The sequence below is a fragment of the Planococcus citri genome, chromosome 2, assembly GCF_950023065.1.
Source record: "Planococcus citri chromosome 2, ihPlaCitr1.1, whole genome shotgun sequence".
NCBI lineage: Eukaryota > Metazoa > Arthropoda > Insecta > Hemiptera > Pseudococcidae > Planococcus > Planococcus citri.
The window spans coordinates 38,340,088-38,361,477 of record NC_088678.1 but is presented as its reverse complement, the minus strand read 5'-3'; the positions used below and the strand labels follow the sequence as shown (position 1 = coordinate 38,361,477).

Here is a 21,390-nt window from a genome sequence, read left to right as displayed (position 1 = left end):
AAAAAAAGCTCATTGCCTCCAAATAACTTTTCCCCCTTTCTTCATACAGTCCCCAAAAGTTGAAAAAAAAAATCAAAAAAATTGAATGAAATGAAATGAATGAATTTCTTTAAAATGTCAATCTTTGAGTCAGATTTATCTAGTTCGATTTTTCCAATTTTTTGAGAAGAATTTACATTGTGTTTTTTTGATGAAAACAGACCTAATCGAAGGATTACGAGTAAAAACGTGAAAATTTCAGGAGTTGATTTTCTCACAAGCGGTGACAACTTCAGTGAGGGAAGCGGGGGGGGGGCAAAAAGTTGAAACACATTGGCCATAATATGATGCCAACAATAAAAATTAAGTCTTAGGTAAAACCTACTGTCTTATCTCGGTCATATAGGTACACATTACAGTGTGTGCCATTTTCGGGGGAAGTGAAAGTAGGGTACTTATTTAGTACCTACCCACCTACCCATCATATTGTTTTTGACCGATGGACCAGAATATTGAAAAAGTAACCTGTGTATGAACTAATGGGTACCCTATACCTATCTAATTGATAATTCAACTCTCTAATGTGAGACGTACGTTCATCGTCAATGCGATTACAATGAAATACGAGTAACTTCTCCCATCTGCTTCGTGGTCGAAAAAGGCATAGGCTTAAAGAAGATTCATTTAAATGTTTAAAAATACCAAGTGTGTTTCAATTTTTTTTTTTTTTATGGTGAAGCCTGGCAAATAATCGTGGTTACATGACCTCAAAAAAACGTAAGAAAAATTTCACATTTCTGGAGCAATGACTCCCTCAGCGAGAGATCAAAGACTAAAAAATTAATAAACATGTTTCGATTTTTTTTGGCTTACGTGATCTTTTGATGTTTGAATCCTCGTAAAAATATAAGATCTTTGAGCTTTTGTAATGGTTCTCAAACGTAATGGTATGGAAATACTAACAACATCAAAAGGCCTTCAAATTCTTAAAACTTGAGCTTTCACAGTGGAGGTTAAACAGCCTGATTCGCACAGTGTCAGAAAAAAACTAGGTTTTTTGCCATTTGTTCACTTTTTGTCAGTTTTGTGACATCTCGTCAGGTCTCGTCGCTCATTGGCTGGAATTTTTGCCATTGTGCTGCCACTGTGGCAATTTCACAGGCAAAATTCAAATGCTCGTCGCTCATTGGCTGAATTTTGCCATTTCACAAGTTTTTTTTTGCCATTTGTTCACCTTTTGTCATGGCAAAATGAACTGAAAACTTTTTACCCATAATTACCTATAGACATCAATAATTTTCATCTTTCTCGATATTTTACAATTTTGGGGGTCTCATAAAAGGAGACCACTATCATTTGGAGGACAAAAGGGTGTTTTTCTTGAAAAAGAGGTTGTCTAAAAGTACTCTGTTCAGAAATGAAACTTTTTCAAAAAATTTATACCGATATGAATTTTTCATTTTTTTGTTGATTTTTTTCAACCTTGAGGGGCTTTATAGGGAACCAGCATGATTTGGGAGACGAGGGGGGAGGTTTTTCTTGAAAAAGTGCTTATTCAGAAAGATTCTGCACATAAATGAAAAATTTTCCAAAAATTTCTACAGACATCAATTTTTCATATTTTTTTTGTTTTTCCCAAATTTGAGGGGCTTTATGCAAGAGAGCCAATATCATTTGGGGGGTCCCACAATGGTTTTTTCTTGAAAAGGGGGTTATGTAGAACAATTCTACTATGGAAATGAGATATTTTCAACAAATTTCCATAATTTTGATTTATTATCATTTTTTGTAATTTTTTCAACTTTGAGGGGCTCCTTACTAGACAGCCAATATGGTTTGAAGGTTCGGGAAACGTTTTTTCTTGAAAAGGGGACTATTTATAAAAATTCTGGCGCAAAAACATAAAATTTTATAAATATAACTTTTTTTTCATTTTTTTGATTTTTTTCAACACACCACTTTTTTTTTTACAGATGGGGGAAAATAAAAAATATGGAATTATTTTCTCACTCGAGGTAACAACTTTGGAGGGGGGAGCTGGAAAATTCCAACTTTGTAAAATAAAGTACACCCTATTAAACACTGACCTAGCAACCTATTTTAAATTTTTATACAAATTAAAAATGAATAATATTGAAATTATTTGACTTTTTAGAGGTTCATGGAATATCTTCTCTCTTTATTTATCGACGTATATCGTTCAAATGCAAGATAGTCTGAATCATAAAATCGAGAAATTCAACTCTTATCTAGTTGAAGTTTGGAGCTGCAGCTTTGTCTCCTAGTTTTATTACAACAATGTACCTCACCTTATATGTACGTATGTCTATGTATGTACTGTGTAAAACTAAAGATGATTTCAATTCTTTTTGAAAAATTAAAAAAAAACGAGCAGGCCTAATTTTGACCAAAGAGCAAAAAAAAATGGGCCATTAGGCTGAGCACAAACCATTATATGTGTAAATACATAGACACCTTTCTGATATAGGTAGTTTCTTTTCTATTAGGTACCCACTTTGAGTGCAATAAATAAAGTGCAACAGAAAACACATTATTAAATTCCACAGGTAGCGGTATTCGTTGTAGTTCAACTCGTTCCACGATAAATACTATTGACATTAAAAATAACTGCTAATAAAAATATTTCAGTGACACGTCGGGAGAGAGAAAAAAAACGCATCGATCCTAGCACACAAATCTCGGTATACCAACACGACGAAAATGTAAACGGCCATAATCTATAAAACAAGAGAAGAGATAGGCTGCGTATTTCTAAAAATAGCTAAAAAAAATTGGGTAAATATAGTAAATACGTAAGCATAAAATTAAAAATTCATTCAATCTGATGATAATTCGGTATAAAAATAGAATATATATGTCAAGTAAAAGCGGCACAGGTTGCCTTATCCTTCGTTATGAACTTTGTGGTACCTCTCTAACTAACCCAGTAGTATAGCGGCTGGTTAGACTGCTTTGATCAGCTACACAATGTGTACGTGTACCTTCCGCAGATAATAATCTGGAAGTAAACGCATGTTTTCTTAATAGCGTGCTAGTGACTCATCAATGACCGCAGGCTCGTGAACGCGTTCCGAATTACCGCCAAATTCACACATAAACTAACAAGGCGAGAGGAGTTTACCGCTTATTAGAATGGTTACCTGTTCTTTGATCCTCTCTCGGTGTATGGTGTATCTATCGGTTAACCTGAGGCGGTATAGCTCGCTCTGCGTAACATTAAACGCGCGTATTTCACTTATAAAAACTGCCATGCTATGGCCCAGGTCCGTTCATTCGTATCCTACCTATCGTACATTTCATAATGTTATGAAACACACACACGATTCGATTTCTTATACAGATACAACCGTAAAAGATCATTCTGAAAAATAATATATGGGTACGAGACGATGAAGACGACGACGACCGACGACGATGCGACGACGACGTAGACGTCGCATATAAGAATAAGCTACACCTTTCGGCTAATTTGTAAAATTCAAACGTTCATCAATGGGATGCTGCTACCTCGTCTTCCTTTCCAGGTGTCTCGTTCTCGCTCTCATATCCTTTTCGATGACTAAGCTGTTGATGACGAAATGAATTTTCAAAATAGTAATCCAATAAAGTTCTAAGTAATGTTTCAAGGTCATCAACTACGGAAGAAGTTCAACGGCAGTGATAAGGTTAAAAATCTTCTCGGGTGAAACTTACCAGTTACCCAATGTACGAGTACGAGTATCTACATAGACTAGATACACTCTCCAGCTCGCTAACGGATCTAGTATACGCACCATGCTGTACAATTACATGTTATACGCGAGCGTAAAAAATTTTAACGTAATCGTGACGTCTATCACGTTTCCTAAAAAATACCATTTTAATTGTATTTATAGGTCATTAAAATGATTCAGTCTGCTCGTATAACTTTCGTTATCCGTTCGCTGGAAAAATAATGATGCATGCGGCATTGCATCGGGGATTACCTATACCTACACTGGTTCGAAAGTTGCACCAAGTATCGCAAGTTTTGGCGCATTTCAACGAAAGCATCACGGATCCTAATTCGAGTTCTGAGTGAAAGATGATGACGAAACACTAAAAATATTATTAGATCCAGATCCAAACATCTGATCATCTCTTTTGATATATTACATGGTGACTTTTTCCCACGTGCATAGGCACTCGTATACGTAGTACCTATATCTATAGGTATATTTCACATTCCGATAAAGAATTTCCGGTGCATTCCTTCAGCTTCCAATTTACATGCACGTTGCTCTTTTCCCCTTCGGTGTTGCTCTTCTAACTCTACGTACCTAAGCTATATCTTCATTTCAGTGCTCGATTTTCGCACATAGACGTATAGCTAATTTTTATTTACCTTTTGCCTGCCCAGTGCCCAGTGTTCAGATAATAAAGTCGATCCACGCTGTCCTTTAATTTAATTGTTCGATCCGTGGTACCTACTATATTTATGGATCATTAGGTACCTATACCTATATTTTCCTCAACTCCTACTCTGTTTCTTTATGTAATACATGCATTATAAGTAGACCTATAGGTAACCTATCCATAACGATGGTCTTATGTGCACAGCTATATAGCCAGGCTTAGGTAGTAAAAAAAAAATTATGCATCGAAAGGAAGTTACATTGTTGCTGAACTGCATTCTTCGATAAGTGATACTCATCAATTACGCTCACTGTATTATATTTTTCGCTTTTTATTCGCTCATAAAGTGTTCGTGTTGCTTTGACATCCATCTTAAGTTTGTTGAACCGAAGCTCTGAATATAAATTATTGAATATATGCAGAGATATAGGTTCGTAGTATGTACATATTATATATAGAAATTTATTATTAAGAGTCGAAATAATAAAAAAAGAAACAAATTAATATCTAAAAATTACCTAGTGTCAAGACAAACCGCGATCGTGTAGAGCACATTCTGTAATCGTATCGTTGTACCACAGATACATTGGATTGGACATACATACCTCCGACGACGGCGAAATATATTTTCATTTGACAGAATCAAATTATGCTGTGTCATGACATGGCATCGCGCCAATACCAGACTCGACTCGACATAGTGTTCAATCTCTATAGCTATATTCAAAATATCGGTCTCGTGTTTGGGTGTTTTAAATATTTTTAAGAATAGTGCTGTAATTGACCAGGTTATCAGGGGTAGGAGTGGAAGGTACAGTACCAGGAGAGTGAGATAAATTTAAACTTGTGTCATATTTTTGAAAAATTACGTACGTAGGTATTTACTAGATGAACTGGCAGAAATTACAATGAGGTGATGAAGGATGGAAACACTTGAACTAAGTGAGTAACGACAGTTTCTAAGTTGAGTGGCCTACATGTGTAGGTGATTCCAATTGGCAGAAAATTTTCCGAACAGGTAAAAAAAATTGAAAGAACATCCAAAAGTACACCATCAGGACAAAGTTCAGGAGCTAAAATTCATTTTCGATTTTTGGTGAATTTTTGAACATTTAAATTAGCTCATTTTTCTTAAAAAAAAAACGAAAACATTCAATTTTTAGGTGAAAAAATGAAATTCGTTTTTTATACTCTTTTTGACTTCCTAAATCGATTTTTTGTGGTTTCGAGCATTGCTGGGTGATTCTCAAAAAAAGTTTAAATTTCAGTAAGTACTAAAATTTTTCAAAAATGAAAATCTTTTTTTTGATTTTTTTTCAAAAGGGACTCGATTTTAGGCATACCCAGGACCCCTAAAATGACTTCAGGCCCTAGTCATCTTCAATAGGGGCGGGGGTAAGGGGCTTCAAAAAAATCGGTGTCACATGTTGAAAAAAAGGCTGTTCATTACTTTTGGGTGGGTATAGGTATAACTGGAGCAGTTATTACTTATTAGTAGCTTTAGCTCACAAAAAGGTCATCAAGTAGGTACCTGTTACATTTTAATGTGAGTATTCAAACATGATAAGGTAGGTACTTTCCTTCGCAGTGGACAAAAAATCACGATAGCCACTGCGAAATACCAAACTGTACTTTCCACGACGTAAGAAAAAAAGAACTAAAATTTGTTTCACTGGTAATAGAATCAATAATTTTTCAATTATGTACTTACCATTTGAATATTTTCTTTTTTTCAAGAAAAAAAAAATGTCTCTTTTAAACGTGAGAATGATAAGCCACGGCGATGAATCTGGAAAATGGTAATCTGTACAATTTTCACAGATTACCATTCGGAGAATGGGTGACTGTGTTTCCTTGATGGTTGTGAAATGGGCACAGCACTGCTATCACTGAAACAATACAGTGTAGCCATTTCACTGCAAAAAAAGTCGAATAGGAGTGCCAGGAAAAAATAAACAAAAATTGGCCACGGCGATGGAGCAAAAACTGGTTACATTTTTTTATGGCCTCGGTTTCAGGGTATAAGTATCATTCTGAAAATTTGTATTGGTTCTAGGTATCATTTACTCTGGATATCACACAATAATATATTGTATCCTTTGTTTTCTCAGAAAAAATGACAGTGTAATTAATTTTTGAAGATGAAGTTGAAAAATTGAAAGTGGTTACAAGCCACGACGATGGAATTTTCGGGGTTTGGGGGGACTTGACCCATTGTGGAGGGTGGTTGGGGGACATGAATTATATGCACGTGATGCCCGAGGTGGTATCTAGACAATGCCACCGAAAACAATTTTAATTGTAAATAGTATTCAAGTAAACCACCTGTTACATGATTTTTAAAGTTTTTTTGAGAATTACCCTGCTGGAGCCTCGATGGATATTCGAATTCTCTAGTTCAAGAAAAATTGCCATAAAAAGGACCAATAATCGAAATCCATCACCTTGGAGTACGAATTCGAATTTACTTGCCATCTTTGTAATTTTCTCAATCAATCTAAACACAAATTCTCTAAATCCATTTCTGTTAGTTTCAAATTCATATTTTAATAGTTTTTTTGAGAGCTGAAAAATGCATAAATTCGTTACTTGGGACTCCCAGAATCGCTTCAAATTATCATTAAGGGCCGATTCCGCATACACGATTGCATACCCGATCCGCCTGATTTTCGAGTGTTGAGATCTCGAGATCTATCCGACGAAAATTGATGAAATTTGAAATATAGATACTATGAAGCAATTAGAAAAAAATGTCGGAGGGGATTTTTAATTACTTGAATAGTTTTGGAATGAACAACGATTGAAAAGTGTTCAAATTTCGTTGATTTTCAATTTCAAATTCTACGAAAAATATTCAATCAAATGAAAATCCCATCCGACATTTTCTTTTAATTGTTTCAAAGTATATATATTTTAAATTTCATTCAATTCTGTTCAGTAGATCTCCAGATCTGAAGATGCAAGGTGACAACTGGAGTTTACACGTGGCTAGTTTATTCAATTCAAACAACCGCAAGTAACTTGACTTTTCAATTAATTGGCGGATTATCCATTCCATTTCACGATGAAAAATAATAAATACAAGTAAATTTATTTGATCAGACATGATCAAGTACTTGAAAGTAAATGTACTTGAATTAAGTAAACTTGCAACGTGTGAATTTTAGCGCCTGCTGCTTATGCAAAAAAGTATGCGGAATCGGCCCTTAATAGATACGGGGGGGGGGGGTAAAAAAATCAGTGTTGGTATGTAGGTAAGTATGTAAATCGAACTTCAGTGGCTAATCGCTCAGTTATATTCAATTTAATTAGATTTTGATTTTGTCGTGGAAAGTGATGCCTACAATTGAAAGATGAATTTCAGCTCCTGAATGATCCAGTGGAGTTGTGATACATGAAAACTTTTCAAACTTTTCTCTGTTCAGGGTTCCTTTCAAAATTTTTTTTACGAGCTAAGTTTCCTCATCAATTAAAAACGCAATTTGCCAGTAAAAAATTGAACTCTATTTTTTAAAGTGTTTTGAACTCGAGAAGTTACAATTATTTTTTCCACCTTCTACGTATAAAAATACCATCACTATTTCTACTATTTGGAAGTTTTCCAAAATAAATAAATATGTAAGTAAATAAATAAGTAACTAAAAAACACTTTTCCAACTTGAAGGTCGGTTTAGTCAACGACGTCAGATCTTCTTGATATTAGAATCAAAATATTGGGCTGCTAAAGTATAGATTTTACAATTTTTAGCGAATAGATATAATTGAAAATTAGGGTAAATGTGCCTAAGTTTGCGCACCTAATTTTCAAACAGCCACTACTTTTTATGAAAAGCAGCTAGAATATTGAAATTTGTACAGAAGGTTCCTCAAACATTTGGCTATGATTTGCCACAGAAATAAAATTTTTAATCGATTTAGTTTTTGATATTTTGACCAAAAACCAAAAAAAGTCAAATGCGCAAACTTAGGCATATGCCTTCCTAAGATTGCGCATTCACCTTCTCAAGATTGTGCACCAGTGAAAAACATAGAAATTCGTCAATATTGTTTAATTAATGATGAAAGCAAACAAAATGTCTCACAAGAACGTGCATTTGAAACTTCTGAGTGAACCACACTGGAAATGCGCTCATATCTGGTATTTCCAGCATTACACCCATTTCTCCCTAGCTTTTGACAAGGAGTAAACTCGATACACGTATAGAAGGTGTCATTTCATTCCAATAAATTGAATTATTAATGAAAATTTCAAAAAGTATCATTATTAGTCTAGAAAAGTAGCAAAAACTAAAAATCGCAATCTTAGGCACAGGGGTGTTTTTTAAAAAATTGAAAAATTGAAACCTAATTAAAGCAGAAAATACTTGAAATAGGTATGTGCTTGTTATAATCTCTAGACAATGACGAATCTAAAAATAGCTTATTTAGATCTCTACTGCCGTTTCCATAAAAATTGTCGCGTGTGACTTTTATTGGAAAAGTTACAAAAAAATTTGAAAAAAAAGTTTTTCGCTTGTCATTTCGCGACACTTGGTGCTACCATCACCAAAAAACGTGAAGTATGGTCATTTTGATTCTTCTTTCAAGTAAAGGCAGTATCAATGTTGTAACTCTCACTGGTTTTGAGAAATCATTACTGCGCAATCTTAGGAAGCGCGCAAACTTAGGCACATTTACCCTATGGAAATAGGACCCTTTAATATACATTGATTTTTTTCCAAAATAATCTGAAAATTTATTTTAGAAGTGAAATCGCCCACCCCCTTCCTACCCCATCAACTACATCCACGTTCGAGACCATTTATCCAAAGCCTGTTGACTTTTCTCCAGAGCTTGTAGGTACGTCTATAATAATTTCAGCAGCTGCAGTAAATCTAATTCTGTCGTCAATCTGTATACGAGCAACAGATAAGGGAGGAAAAGATGATTGCAAATTTCATTTATGACGAGTTGAATTTTCAAAAAACTAAAAAATTCTTTCAATGAAAATTAAGTAGGTAGGTATGTTAATAATTCAATAGGTACTTGGAATTCAAAATAAAAAATAAATAAAAATCTGACATGATTTATTTTCATCAAGTCATTTTTGAAAGTTTGACTAGGTATAAATAATCCATTAATTGATAATTACCTAATGAAAGTCAACCTGCTGCAATTTGAAAAAAATTCCAGAAATTTGTGATTATTTTCAAAATTTTTGAAAGTGACATAATTTCAAAGAAATCATGATTTTTTTTCCAAGTTTTCAAAAGTCAACGTGAGGTGGGTCAGACGCAAAAAATATACCTATATCGATGCCAAAAACCACCCCCTCTCGTTCTCAGAGAAATAGGTGCAAAGTGGAAGATTACAAAAAAAAAATTCAGTAGCTTCAAATAAAATTGACTGATTTACCCCGTACAAATTAATAGAAAGTTTTCGAGATGAAAATTACGATATTTTTTTAGTTTTTCAACTCATTTTTCTTTTTTCAAGAACTGGAAGGTGGTTTTTATTCATTTTTAACCCAAACAAAATATGACCAAAAAAATTGAAAGATTAAAACAAAATTTTAAAATTGTTTTTTTTTGAAGTTTTGAAGCCAATGAAGCCATCATAAGGGATCATAGCTCCTAAAAGGGTTGAAGGCCAGGAAAATTTGGTGCATGTGGTTTGACCTTGATAGGAAAGTCATTTCTAAAAAAAAGTAAAAACAGACAAGCATTTCAATTGTCCAAATTGAAAATTTTGTGAAATTCTTTTGAAAAATTCGTGCCCCATAAAGTATATATCTTTTTACCGATGTTGAGAGTGGTGAGTGGTCCTCAAAACGTGTTATGGTAGTTGAAATATGGCCCATAGAAGATATTTCAGATCTAGTATGAGGTTCATTAGTATTTGGAAAACATAAATAAATAAAGAAAAAATAAAGAGGAAAATACCTATAATTTGAAAAATTAAAATGCAATTTTTTAGCTGAAATTACAGTTTATTCCGATGTTTTTCTGTTGTTTTATGTGAGTCAATCGCGTTTAATCTTTTTAAAAAAATCAATCTACCTGATTTTATTTAGCTGAATCTATCACAGAATAAACAAAAAAAAAAAAAAAAAAAAACTCCAGAATTTTATGCGATCCTCTCTCCAAGTATATAGTGAGATGAACGTCCCTCCGGCCCCCTCCCCCTCTAGTTTCAAGGATGTAACCAAATTTATAGGGGAGACAGTGCATTTCAGCAAGGGAGTGATATTATTTTCGATCATTTTTTTGAGCACCGTTTTTCCAAAATTCACTCAGCAAGTGAGAAATTTGACCCCTTTACCTTCAATACGACCTTCGAATCAAATACAACACGCGAAGATGAAATTTTGTGCAATTTTATTTAGCTTCAAGCGCACGTTGATCTTACGATTCAGCATCACGTTCACGTGTTCAAATACCAAACATATTACAAATACAAATCTTAATTTAATATAGGTACGTACGTAAGTATGCCCAAATTTCTAAGATACACAAACCTTTTCCAGGTATCTACAAAAGATTGATGCAATGCAATAAATACGTAACATTGAAAACTAACGGAATTTTTAATGACTAACTCTGCATCATGCGTCATAATGATTTCCATGGTTGATCTTGTCTATCATTTTCCCACTTTCAGCATTTTTCGATTTACCCAATACGTGTTGTTTGATGAAATGAGATCAAAGATTGACGCGTATCTATAAGTAAAATGATAGTAATCAATTACATATAGACCTACTATAAGGAAAGGAGAACCTAAGCTTAACCACCACACACTTCATACACTAGCGCAAAATAGTTTATTTTGTGTTTGAATAACGACTTGTTTGTGATTCAGATTATCATCATTGTGACATTCAAAACACGGATCAATGTATCTTCTATGGTAGGTAGCCAACAGACATCTCTAAACGGAGGATTAAGCTTTTTTCAATAAAAACAATCGAAGTTTACAAAATTTTCCATACAAGACTGCGTAGCCGTCGCGTCGATTCGACGATAGAATATAATTTGGTTTTATCGATAAAAATGAGTCCTGGATCATGAGATTAACTTTTGACTATTCGAGATATATATAAAGATTTAATTTAATTCTATGGCGATATTGAAAAGCAAATATATGAATAAAATTAAAATGACATTTTGTTATGTCGTATCGAATACGATAGTACTCCTTTTTCGGTCGAGAAAAAACTAGTAATATCCGGGCCAACTTAAACTAAATTGAATTTACGAAAAAAATACATATTTATAACATAAGAATAAAAAATCCCCTAATTCCATATTTTAAAAATCCCAATGCATAATAATAATACACGAACGTTGAAAAATTTTCGATAAGAAATTCACGTTGGTTCTCAAATTAACTGGAAGAATTTCAAATTAACGATCGAGTTTATAGGTACCTACATATCGGTAGTGGTACGGTTCTCGAACGCCTACTTCGATATTGGAATACTGTTCTGTTGTATAAGTTGCCTTGCAGGTTTCTTGCAGGCGTTCGAATCAACGGTGTAGTATAAATTGCGTATTATTCACGTCAGGCATCATCAAATAAGCATCAAGTTGTCAAATACGACCTTCCAGTACGAAATTGTATCTCGTACACATCGATGCACACGCGACGAAAGAATTGCCTAAGGTTGATATGACCGGTAAGACTCGAGTTATATGAGTTGCATTCGAATATCCGCAGGGGCTTGCGATGTTCTATTTACAAACTGCGAGATTATTGCAAGCGGTATAAGTATACGTGCAACGAGAAAAATAAACATTAACCAGCCCTGCATTTTCATTTTGTGCTAAGGTAACTCATAGGTAGGTACAGGGTATGATACCATGTGTAATATGTATCCACTTCCACCATCCACGTACGTACTTGGTGGATTTATCAAAACAACGTATAACTTTAAATTATTTAAAAGAAGAGAAAAGCTAACCGGCTCGGCGGTTAAATCGGTGCCAACAAAGTGAATATAAATTAAGTTACAACTGCGAGTATCTAGTCATTATCAACTTTTACCTCCAATTTTCAGCCTATTTGATATTATATAAAGTTGCAAAGTTCTGTTAGGTATACTTATGTGCACGAAAACTGTTTATGATTTCACTTCCTCGTTACCGCCAGTGCCTTCTTCCCGACACTTAGTCGCACATTCGTTCGAGAATTATTATAATCGTTCACCGAGTAAAATTGTGGAAACTGTTTGGTGTCATTATTTATGGTGGAACAGACATCGCTACATCAAAGTTGATCCGATTAGTTTCATACCCTTATAAATGCTTGTATACTGGAAGGATTTGGCTTCTTTTTCTTATTTTTTCGCCTCTCGAAACATCTTTGCGAAATAAGTAGAAAATTTTAAGTAGGTACTTATATTTTGAAACTCATAATCTTTGCTATACTGATCTCTGTGTGCCATTATGTAAATTATTAAACCAGTACACCTACCTACTTAATTGAAAAGTTCTAAAAAAAGAAGGGAGGATCAAAAGTTATGAAGATTGAACTCAAATGTGCAAACATTTTCTCAAAAATTAAAAAATATATACCAAGGATGTTCGTTATCTGACAGTCAAGAGATTTTGATAAAATTTTTCCGATATATGTAGGTACAATATGGTCTATTTAAAGTTGAAAGATTTCAATCCATTGATTGATTTTTGAAAATTTTTAAAAATTATCTCATTTTTTTAAGAATGGGTGTTTCCCTTTTAACAGATTTTTGAAAATTGAAGCCAGTTTTAGCAATTTTAAAATCACACCTGAAATATCGTACGAGTACCTACCTATGTCAAAATGGCATCATTTTTATAACAATTTGTTTGCAAGTTTTCAATTTTTATATACTTTTTGAAAAAAATGCATTATAAACTTGAGATGATTTTATTTTGCTCTTAAATTTTCAAAAATCCTCCAAAAATATGAAAATCTGTATTATGAATTCAAATCTTGTATCCGGAAATTTAAAAATTATAATTTTCCAGGGCAATTATTTCATCAAAATCGGAGGCTTATAAAAAACAAATGTTCTCTCAAGAGGCTCTCAATTTTTGGTTTAAGTAGCGCAATGTAGGATTTAAAAAGTTTGAGTGTATACATAGATGAACTTACCCAAAATTCACGTATGTTTTAATTGCTGAAAAGTGGCGAAGGAAGATGAAGTATGAATTTTAAAATGAGTAAAAATAGGACAGAAATCAAAAATCAGTGCTCTAGATCATGATCAACTAGCAGGAATGAAACTAAACTTTTCTGATGTGAAAAAAGGCCTTATTTTTTGAATTTACCCAACAAGAGAAGTATTCCAACCGGAACAAAAAATTGTATACCGTACAAAAAGAAATTGAAAGAGAAATTCTAAAATACACCGCCGGAAGAAATTTCAGGTAGATACCTATGGTTCTGGAATTCATTTTTTGATTTGTGGAAAATGTTTTAAAATTCTTTGGCATCTTTTTTCATGAAAAAAAAAAATGAAAATTTTATCAAATTGACATAATCAAGCTGAAATTTGATTTGTATCCTATTTACGACCTCTCAAGTCGATTGATTATGGTTTGGAGAACTGTTTCGGAGCCCCAAAGGATTTTCAGATAGGTGTTCCAGTTTTTGAAAAAACGCGGTAAGTATAGAGTGAATATGAAATTCAGCACTCGGATTTGCAATCTTTGTGACCATGGCCCTACTTTCGATTGATTTCTGCACATATTTTTGAAATCTTTTTGTGCCTGTTCAAAATCCAAAATTTTCTCTAGCAGTTAGGTTAGGTAGGTACCGTACCTATTTACGGTATTTTTGAAATAAAAAAATCAAAACATCGAAAAGTTTGAAATTGAACTGACGTTGAAAAAATTTGAAAATATCCGCCAATTCGATCGGAAGGATTACAAAAGTGTTAAATCCGAACTTATAGGCGCTGAATTTTATTTTCACCTTGCTTACATCGTTTTTTTTTTTTTTTTTTTTGAAAACTGGAAAATCCGAAAATTTTCTAGAATCTCTAGAACCATTCAAAACTACCACCAATCAAATTGGGAGGTCGAAAATTGGGTAAAAAAACAAATTCTAGCACTTCATATCAATTCAATCAAATTTTTTATTTTTTTCCATAAGAAATAAACCAAATTTGAGTTTTTAAAAATTTCCCCAAAATCGAAAAATGAATTTAGGATTTTTCGGATCTAAAAATTATTGTTATACCTATTGGGATGCTTCCCTGGTAAGGAATCTTTTTTTTTTGGGGGGGGGGGGGTGTTCATAATTACAAGATTATTACAGCCGAAGGGGGGGGGGGGGGTTGAATTTAGTGCGTGGCATTTCAGTTTTTCAATGTAGGTTTCAAACATTTTTCTAGGCACCAGCACCCTAAACAACGTAGGTGTAAGTTAGTTTGCCTGCTGTAAAAACTGAAGGGACAAAATTAGGTATAGACAATTGAACAAAGTTATGGTCAATACGGCCATCTTTCGCATAAATGTCTAAATAAATTGAAGATTTCAACATTATTTTTTGGGCAGTTTTTTTCAATGTTGCAAGTTTTTTTAAAAGATAAAAAATATTATTCTATTCGATTTTAATGAAGAGACGTGTTTGAAGTAACTTCCAAATATTTTCATGCAAGCTTAAGAAAATTTGGTTGAAAATTTCTAAAATAAATTTGTTTAGTGAGAATTGAAATTTCACATCCTTAAGAGGGGTCAGGGATTTTATGTGATCCAAAAATTATATCATGAAGTTTTTGTAATACCATCGGAACTAATTTTCACTGGGTAGGTACCAAGGACGTAGCAAAGTGGTTGTGCTGGGGGGGGGGGGGCAAAAATCCTAAGATTCCCAACTAATTTGACTGAAAATTCCCACGTTGGGTGAAAAAATAGGGTATTTAAGTTACAAGTGGTGAGGGGATTGTATCACGACATTTAAGAAGTGAAAAATTAGCATTTTTATATACTTGAATGATTTAAATATTATGAATATTTCAGGAATTTTTCTGTTCAGTTTTCAAATTCTTGAAATATTTTAAAACAGAATTTTGAATGGCCCGAGCGAAGCGAGGACAAAAGTTTTGGAAAATTTATGATTTGAAAAGTAGAATAACATCATTTTTAATGAAAGAATTTGGTTTTTTGATCTCAACATATTTCAAATTCGATCATCGATTTTTTAATTGTAAGTAACCCTGTAAAAGAGAACCAAGTTGGCCCAAGTGAAGCGAGGGCAAAAGCTTTGAAAAGTTTGTAGTTTGCAAAGTATGTAGAACAACATCAATTTCAATGTAGATAAGATTTCGGTTTTTCTGATCTCAACTTTCTTTTTATTTTATCAATGTTTTAGTGAAATTTTTAGTGTGAAAAAAAGAAACAAATTGGCCCGAGTGAAGCGAGGGTAAGAAGCTTTGGAAAATTCGTAATTCAAAAAGTAGAACAACATCAAATGTAATGTTACAAATTCGGTTTTTCTGATCTCTACTTTTTAAAAATTCTATCAATAGCTTCTTTAAATTTTCAAGCGTGAAAAAAAACCAAATCGGCTCGAGCGAAGCGAGGGCAAAAGATTTTCAAAATTTGTAATTTCAAGAAGCAAAACAGCTGTAATTTTGATGTGTAAAGTTACAACAATTTGACCCGAGCAAAGCGAGGGCAAAAGTTTTTGAAAAAAAATTGTGAATTTTTGTTGGGAAAATCATAGATTTAGAACCAGATTTGGCTTAAAAAGTTGGGAAAATTGTTAATACATATGTAGTGATTGCCCAGATAAATAAACTTTGATGATTGTAGAAAATTTTAATTTTTGAAAACTCTGAACCTAAAATAAGTATTGTCGGAATTTTTGTATTTTCGCAACTTTCTTGAATTGCTCACAATTTCCCAACTTTTCCCAACTTTCGCGAAACACTGGGGGGAGGCAAGCTGCCTCCCAAGCCCACCTTCACTTCGTCCCTGGTAGGTACTTAATTTCAAAATCGATTCTAAAAGCCAAATCAGCTCCATATTCTTAACCTAGACACTTATAACTTTCATCAAATTTTAGACATGATCACTAGATGATAAGTAAGATATCAGCTAAAAACATATCAAGCCCAAAATTCAAAAATTTCCAAAAATTATAAAAACTAACGACATAATTTATATCTCAGCTAAAAACTTAATTTTGAGGTTTATGGATACGCCCCCGGGATCTTGCGTAGTTGCATCAAAATCTGAGTGTCCTTATAGCACTTTGAAAAGTTCAACAATTTTGAAAATACATAGCTTCTTCTATCGTCCATTTCAATTTACTCGGTAAACAGTCATGAAATTCAACAATTCCACCAGCTTTTTTCACAACTCACCTATTCATTTTATTTCTTACCGTATTATCCAACACCAAAAACATTCTCAGAGTCGTCGCCTTACACAAAGCAAAAACACCATTTTCATCACGTCATCGATAAAGTCCACGCTTAAGATCGTCGTTAAATTTGGTAATTTGAGAATTTTTTTCTCCACAAACCGAATAAAAAGTTCAAAGCAAAAATTTAAATCGTTCTTTTCTTCTTTTTCTGCTTTTTTGTCAAAAGAAAAATCTTCTTATCAAAAATATAAAAGGATCGGCTGACTCGGGTCGCTCTATCTATACCTACCCGATATTCATGTGAACCAGCACCAAACACAGAGTTTTTCTCCCTTTTCAAATATTTCTTTAGCTTTTAAAATCGAATTTTATTTTACTTTAAAGACTTCGGCATTGTTTTTGTTTTTTTGAAAAACCTACACGTTCTCAAGTGTTTGTTTACCATTATGGAAATATCGTACGTGGCATAACGTTCTTAGGTGGTTACAGTTTTTTAAATTGAATTTCCGTTCTATAGGCTTCGTATGTGTATAAAAATGATGGCGGAGGTTTTCTCGTTTTAACGAGTATCTGACTAGAAGCGCCCAACTCACGCTTGATTTATGCAATCAGTACAGCACACCTGCAACTTACCCATTTCGGATGTGAAATAAGTTGCATATTTCGTATTTATAAGGCAAACGCAGCCGTGTTTAGTCAACAGATATTATGCTGCTGCGAGCGTTTGGAAAAATATTTCATAGAAATGCGAAGATGTACTGGGTAGGTAAGTATTTCTGAAAGTATTGTTATCTAGAATTTTTATCGCTATATGAATCGTCGTCGACTTCTAAATAGTCGTAAAAATGAGCAGGAAACCTTCAACGAGGAAAAAAGCGTCAACTATCCTTTCTTTCAAATTACTCTCGCGAAATAAAGAGGAACAAAATCAAACGATTAGGTAGCTCGTTCTCTTACAACCTTGAAAGCTATAAAATAACCAGGAAAAAGTCGTTTTTATCATAAAAATAACCAACGTTTCGTTCGGCAATTACAAGTTGAATTTTTCACTTATTTTACTATTTTATCCGAATGAAAAGTTTGTTTAAAGAAGTTTTTGTGTAATACTTGCCATTAAAGGAATCTAGTATTAAAATACTAGCCCTTCATGAGCTGAATGCTAGAAGTAATTTTTTTACTGGGTTGTAAAAAATTAACTTATCATTCCATTGAGAGTTGATAATAAGCTACAAAAAAAAAACTGGTTGTATAAAAGTTTTTATTATAATTTTTTTTGTTTACCTACTAAAAAAAACTAGGTACTTCATTACATTACTTATTGATTTTTTTTTTCTCCAACTCGGTGAATGCACTCTCTGTACTTTATTTATTATCAACAGTTGCAAAATGCATGTTTTATGGTAGAAGAAATGCATGATTTCATGCAAGCGAATCAGTTTTGATTTTCGATGTAGGTTCGAAATTAATTTCAGAACTTATAATCGACTAGAAGTTTACCAATTTAAACTCAGCAAGAAAGTTATTTTCTTTGGATTTCTTCTATGTAAGTTTCAGTTTAATTTCACCTTCGTTAAAATCATTTTTCTTTTGCCATTTTTACTCGTCGCTCATTGTATCCTCTCGGTGTGCATGGCTGGCGTATAGTTTTTCTTTTTTCATTCGCTAGTTTTCTTAGGAGCCTGTTTTTATTTTTCTGCCTCGTTATCGCAGCTAGGACGCTGTTATCGCTAATTATTTTCGTCTTGGTGATACGTAGATTCGCCTGTACCGGTAATGTTGTCTTTTTGCGACGAATTTTTAACGCTCGAGTAATTTCGATCGTTATGGTGTCGATTGTTTGTTCCACAGATTTGCCTGTACCCGAGCACCGAGGGTTTAATGGGATGGAGTTGATAGAAAAAAATATTTTTCGCCAACCACAATCGCGGGTTCTTTTTTTTTTTTAAATATGTGTGCTATAACGATAATGCTCGGTGTAACATCATGTCACATATTTTATCAGCCTTCAGCGCGCTTGTACGCTTATAGCACTCTTATAAACGTAATATTAATTAGTTCCACGGCGATGCGAAAGCCGGAGTGGTATTAATAAATATAAATAACATACAAGAATTCTATCAACAAAGCCGAAATGCTCGTTGATGAGGTTATCATGTCCGACAGCGATTCTATAAAATACACGAGTTTCATACCACCACATTACTTATAGCTATTCGTAGTCAGCTTGATACGATGTGGAAGTGTGGAGGGTCTTATGAGTGAAAAAAAAGGCAACAGGTCATCAGATGTTCTATTCGCAGCGTCTTTGCTTTCTTTGTGGTGTTTTTTTTGCCTAGTACATATTTCAGGAGATTTTTTTTCGTGTAGGTAACTTTGAAAGAAAAATTAAACAAGAACAGATGGAGGATGAAAAGAGGAAACATGCTACCCTGGGGAGGGGGAGATGCCTGGACCTAGACCATGAAAAATTGAAAAAAAAGCACCTAAAAATACATCAACATGTGTGATTTTCAAAAATAATTTCATTTTTTGAATGTTGGTCAATTTTTGGAGATTACCCACAACACAGACGATTCGGATTTTTATGATTTTTTGTAAAATTTCAAGTAAAAAAAAAAAGTCTCATGCCATGTTAAGATGTTTTTTGATTATGTGTCACACGTCATTTTTATTTTATTTCATTTTTTTTTAAATGTACAATATATTATGTACCTATACAGGTAATGTATTTTTGTATTCATGTTTGAAGGCATTGTGAGGGGAAAGGAGGATTCAGAAAAATGACAAGAGCAGTTTCTTGCAAAAAAAAAAAAAAAAAAAAAAATGAAAAAGTGTCATCACTGTACAAGGTAGGTAATTTTTTTAAAACATTAGCTCTCAACTTTTTTTACCGTTTTTTATGCTCTTTAGGGAACTTTTGCAAAACTTATTCATTTCGATAATATTTGATCAATTTAAAAAAAATTAAATTTATATTTTTCATGCATTTTTTGAGATATTGGCAATATTTTATCCACTATGTTCATTTTATTTATACTGTTTTCATGATAAGTATTTCAACAAATTTTTGATCAATTTTTACGATTTTAGCGGATTGTTAACTAATTTATGAATTCTATAAAGTAGGTACCTAGTTAGTTGAACACATCACTATGATTTTTTTTGGTAATATATTATGGAAAAATTTAGATTCTCGGACATTCCTCCAAATACGTTTTCCTGAATGGAAAAATTCAAATCGCCAGTTTTCCGAATGACCAATTTCCTGAATCCACTTTTCTCGAACCCCATTATTCTGAATGCACAAAAGTGGGCATAAGTTCGGTTTTTTGTCAAAATTTCAGAAAAGACATATTTTTTTTTGGTCAAACTTCTCTAGAAGTTTTGTTTTTTGCAAGAATTTAAAGTATTTGATGTCAGAATTTTGTGATAATTGTAAAAAAGATCCATTTTTTCTCAAAACATTATATTTTTAGAAAGAATGAAATAAAAAAAAAGAAAGATTTTTTTAAAATCAAAAATCGCCACAAAATCTCGGTTTCTTTTGCCAAAATTGCAAAAAAAAACTTGTTTTGGTCGAAATTTTCAGAAAAATTGTCCTTTTTTTGGATCAGAATTGCATTTTTAAGTAAAAAAAATCCATTTTTTGTCAAAATTTCCAAAAAGTCTTCCATTTTTCATTCCGTTTATCTTGATTAAAATTACATTTTGAAAAAAATCAATTTTTTCACCTTACATTTTTACCAAAATTCAAAAAATTTCACTTATATTTATCGTAAAAAATGTAAAACAGACCCATCTTTAGTCAAAATTGCAAAAATTCAGGAAAAATATCAAAGAATCTAGCTTTTTTGCCAAAGTCCCAAGAACTTATTTTTTTCTTGTCATAATTTTTCCAACAGTTTAATTTCTTATTTACCAAATTTCGCTCACATTTTAAGAAGGTTCTGTGAATTTTTAGTACACCTACATTTTTGACAATTTCAAGTATTTAACCTATCTATTTTGTATCATTAAAGTTTACATTCTACAAAGATTTTAACACAACTTCTAAAATTACAGAAGTACAAAATATGACCACCCTATTGCTTCATTGCTCATTATTAGAAAATTCACTTATCTGCGAGAAAAAGATTTCTCATCCACTAAAATTATGCACATATATGAGACTTCGTTTTTGGGTAAAATGTCTTTTTCCTTATGTATGTACTTACCTAACAAAACATTAATATTAGTTAGGTAGGTATGCCTAATCTTTTTTCAACACCTCTCTCCGTCCTTTGCAAGTAAGCTTGTACATACATACATTTAAGACCAAAAAAAAAAAAAAAAAAAAAAAAAAATGAACACACTTTTAAAACTGAAAATAATCTTCTTCATCAAGCTTCATTTTCCATGAACTACTTGATTGAAGTGATCCCAGAACGAATGACTCAGTCTGTCATCGAACGCTTGAACGATAATAGTCAAGTTCAATACACTACAATGAATTACCCGAAAATATACCGTTCAAGTACGTTAACAAAATTTACAAGAAATACTTAATCACGGTAGGTATTGTTCAAAATCGATGAGATAATATTATGGGCTGATCTGGTAATTCGTCAAATTTCAAGTGCCTATTCCTAGAAATGCCAACAAACAATTTAAGTATACTTAAGTACACTTGTGCGTGAA

The 21,390-nt window shown here is 32.9% G+C and overlaps 1 protein-coding gene across 3 annotated transcripts in view; it reads right to left on the bottom strand.

Annotated features, from left to right (window-relative positions):
* Positions 1-21,390, bottom strand: part of LOC135835691 (uncharacterized) — a 141,608-nt gene that overhangs the window by 118,454 nt on the left and 1,764 nt on the right. The gene's annotated exons all lie outside the window — the stretch shown is intronic.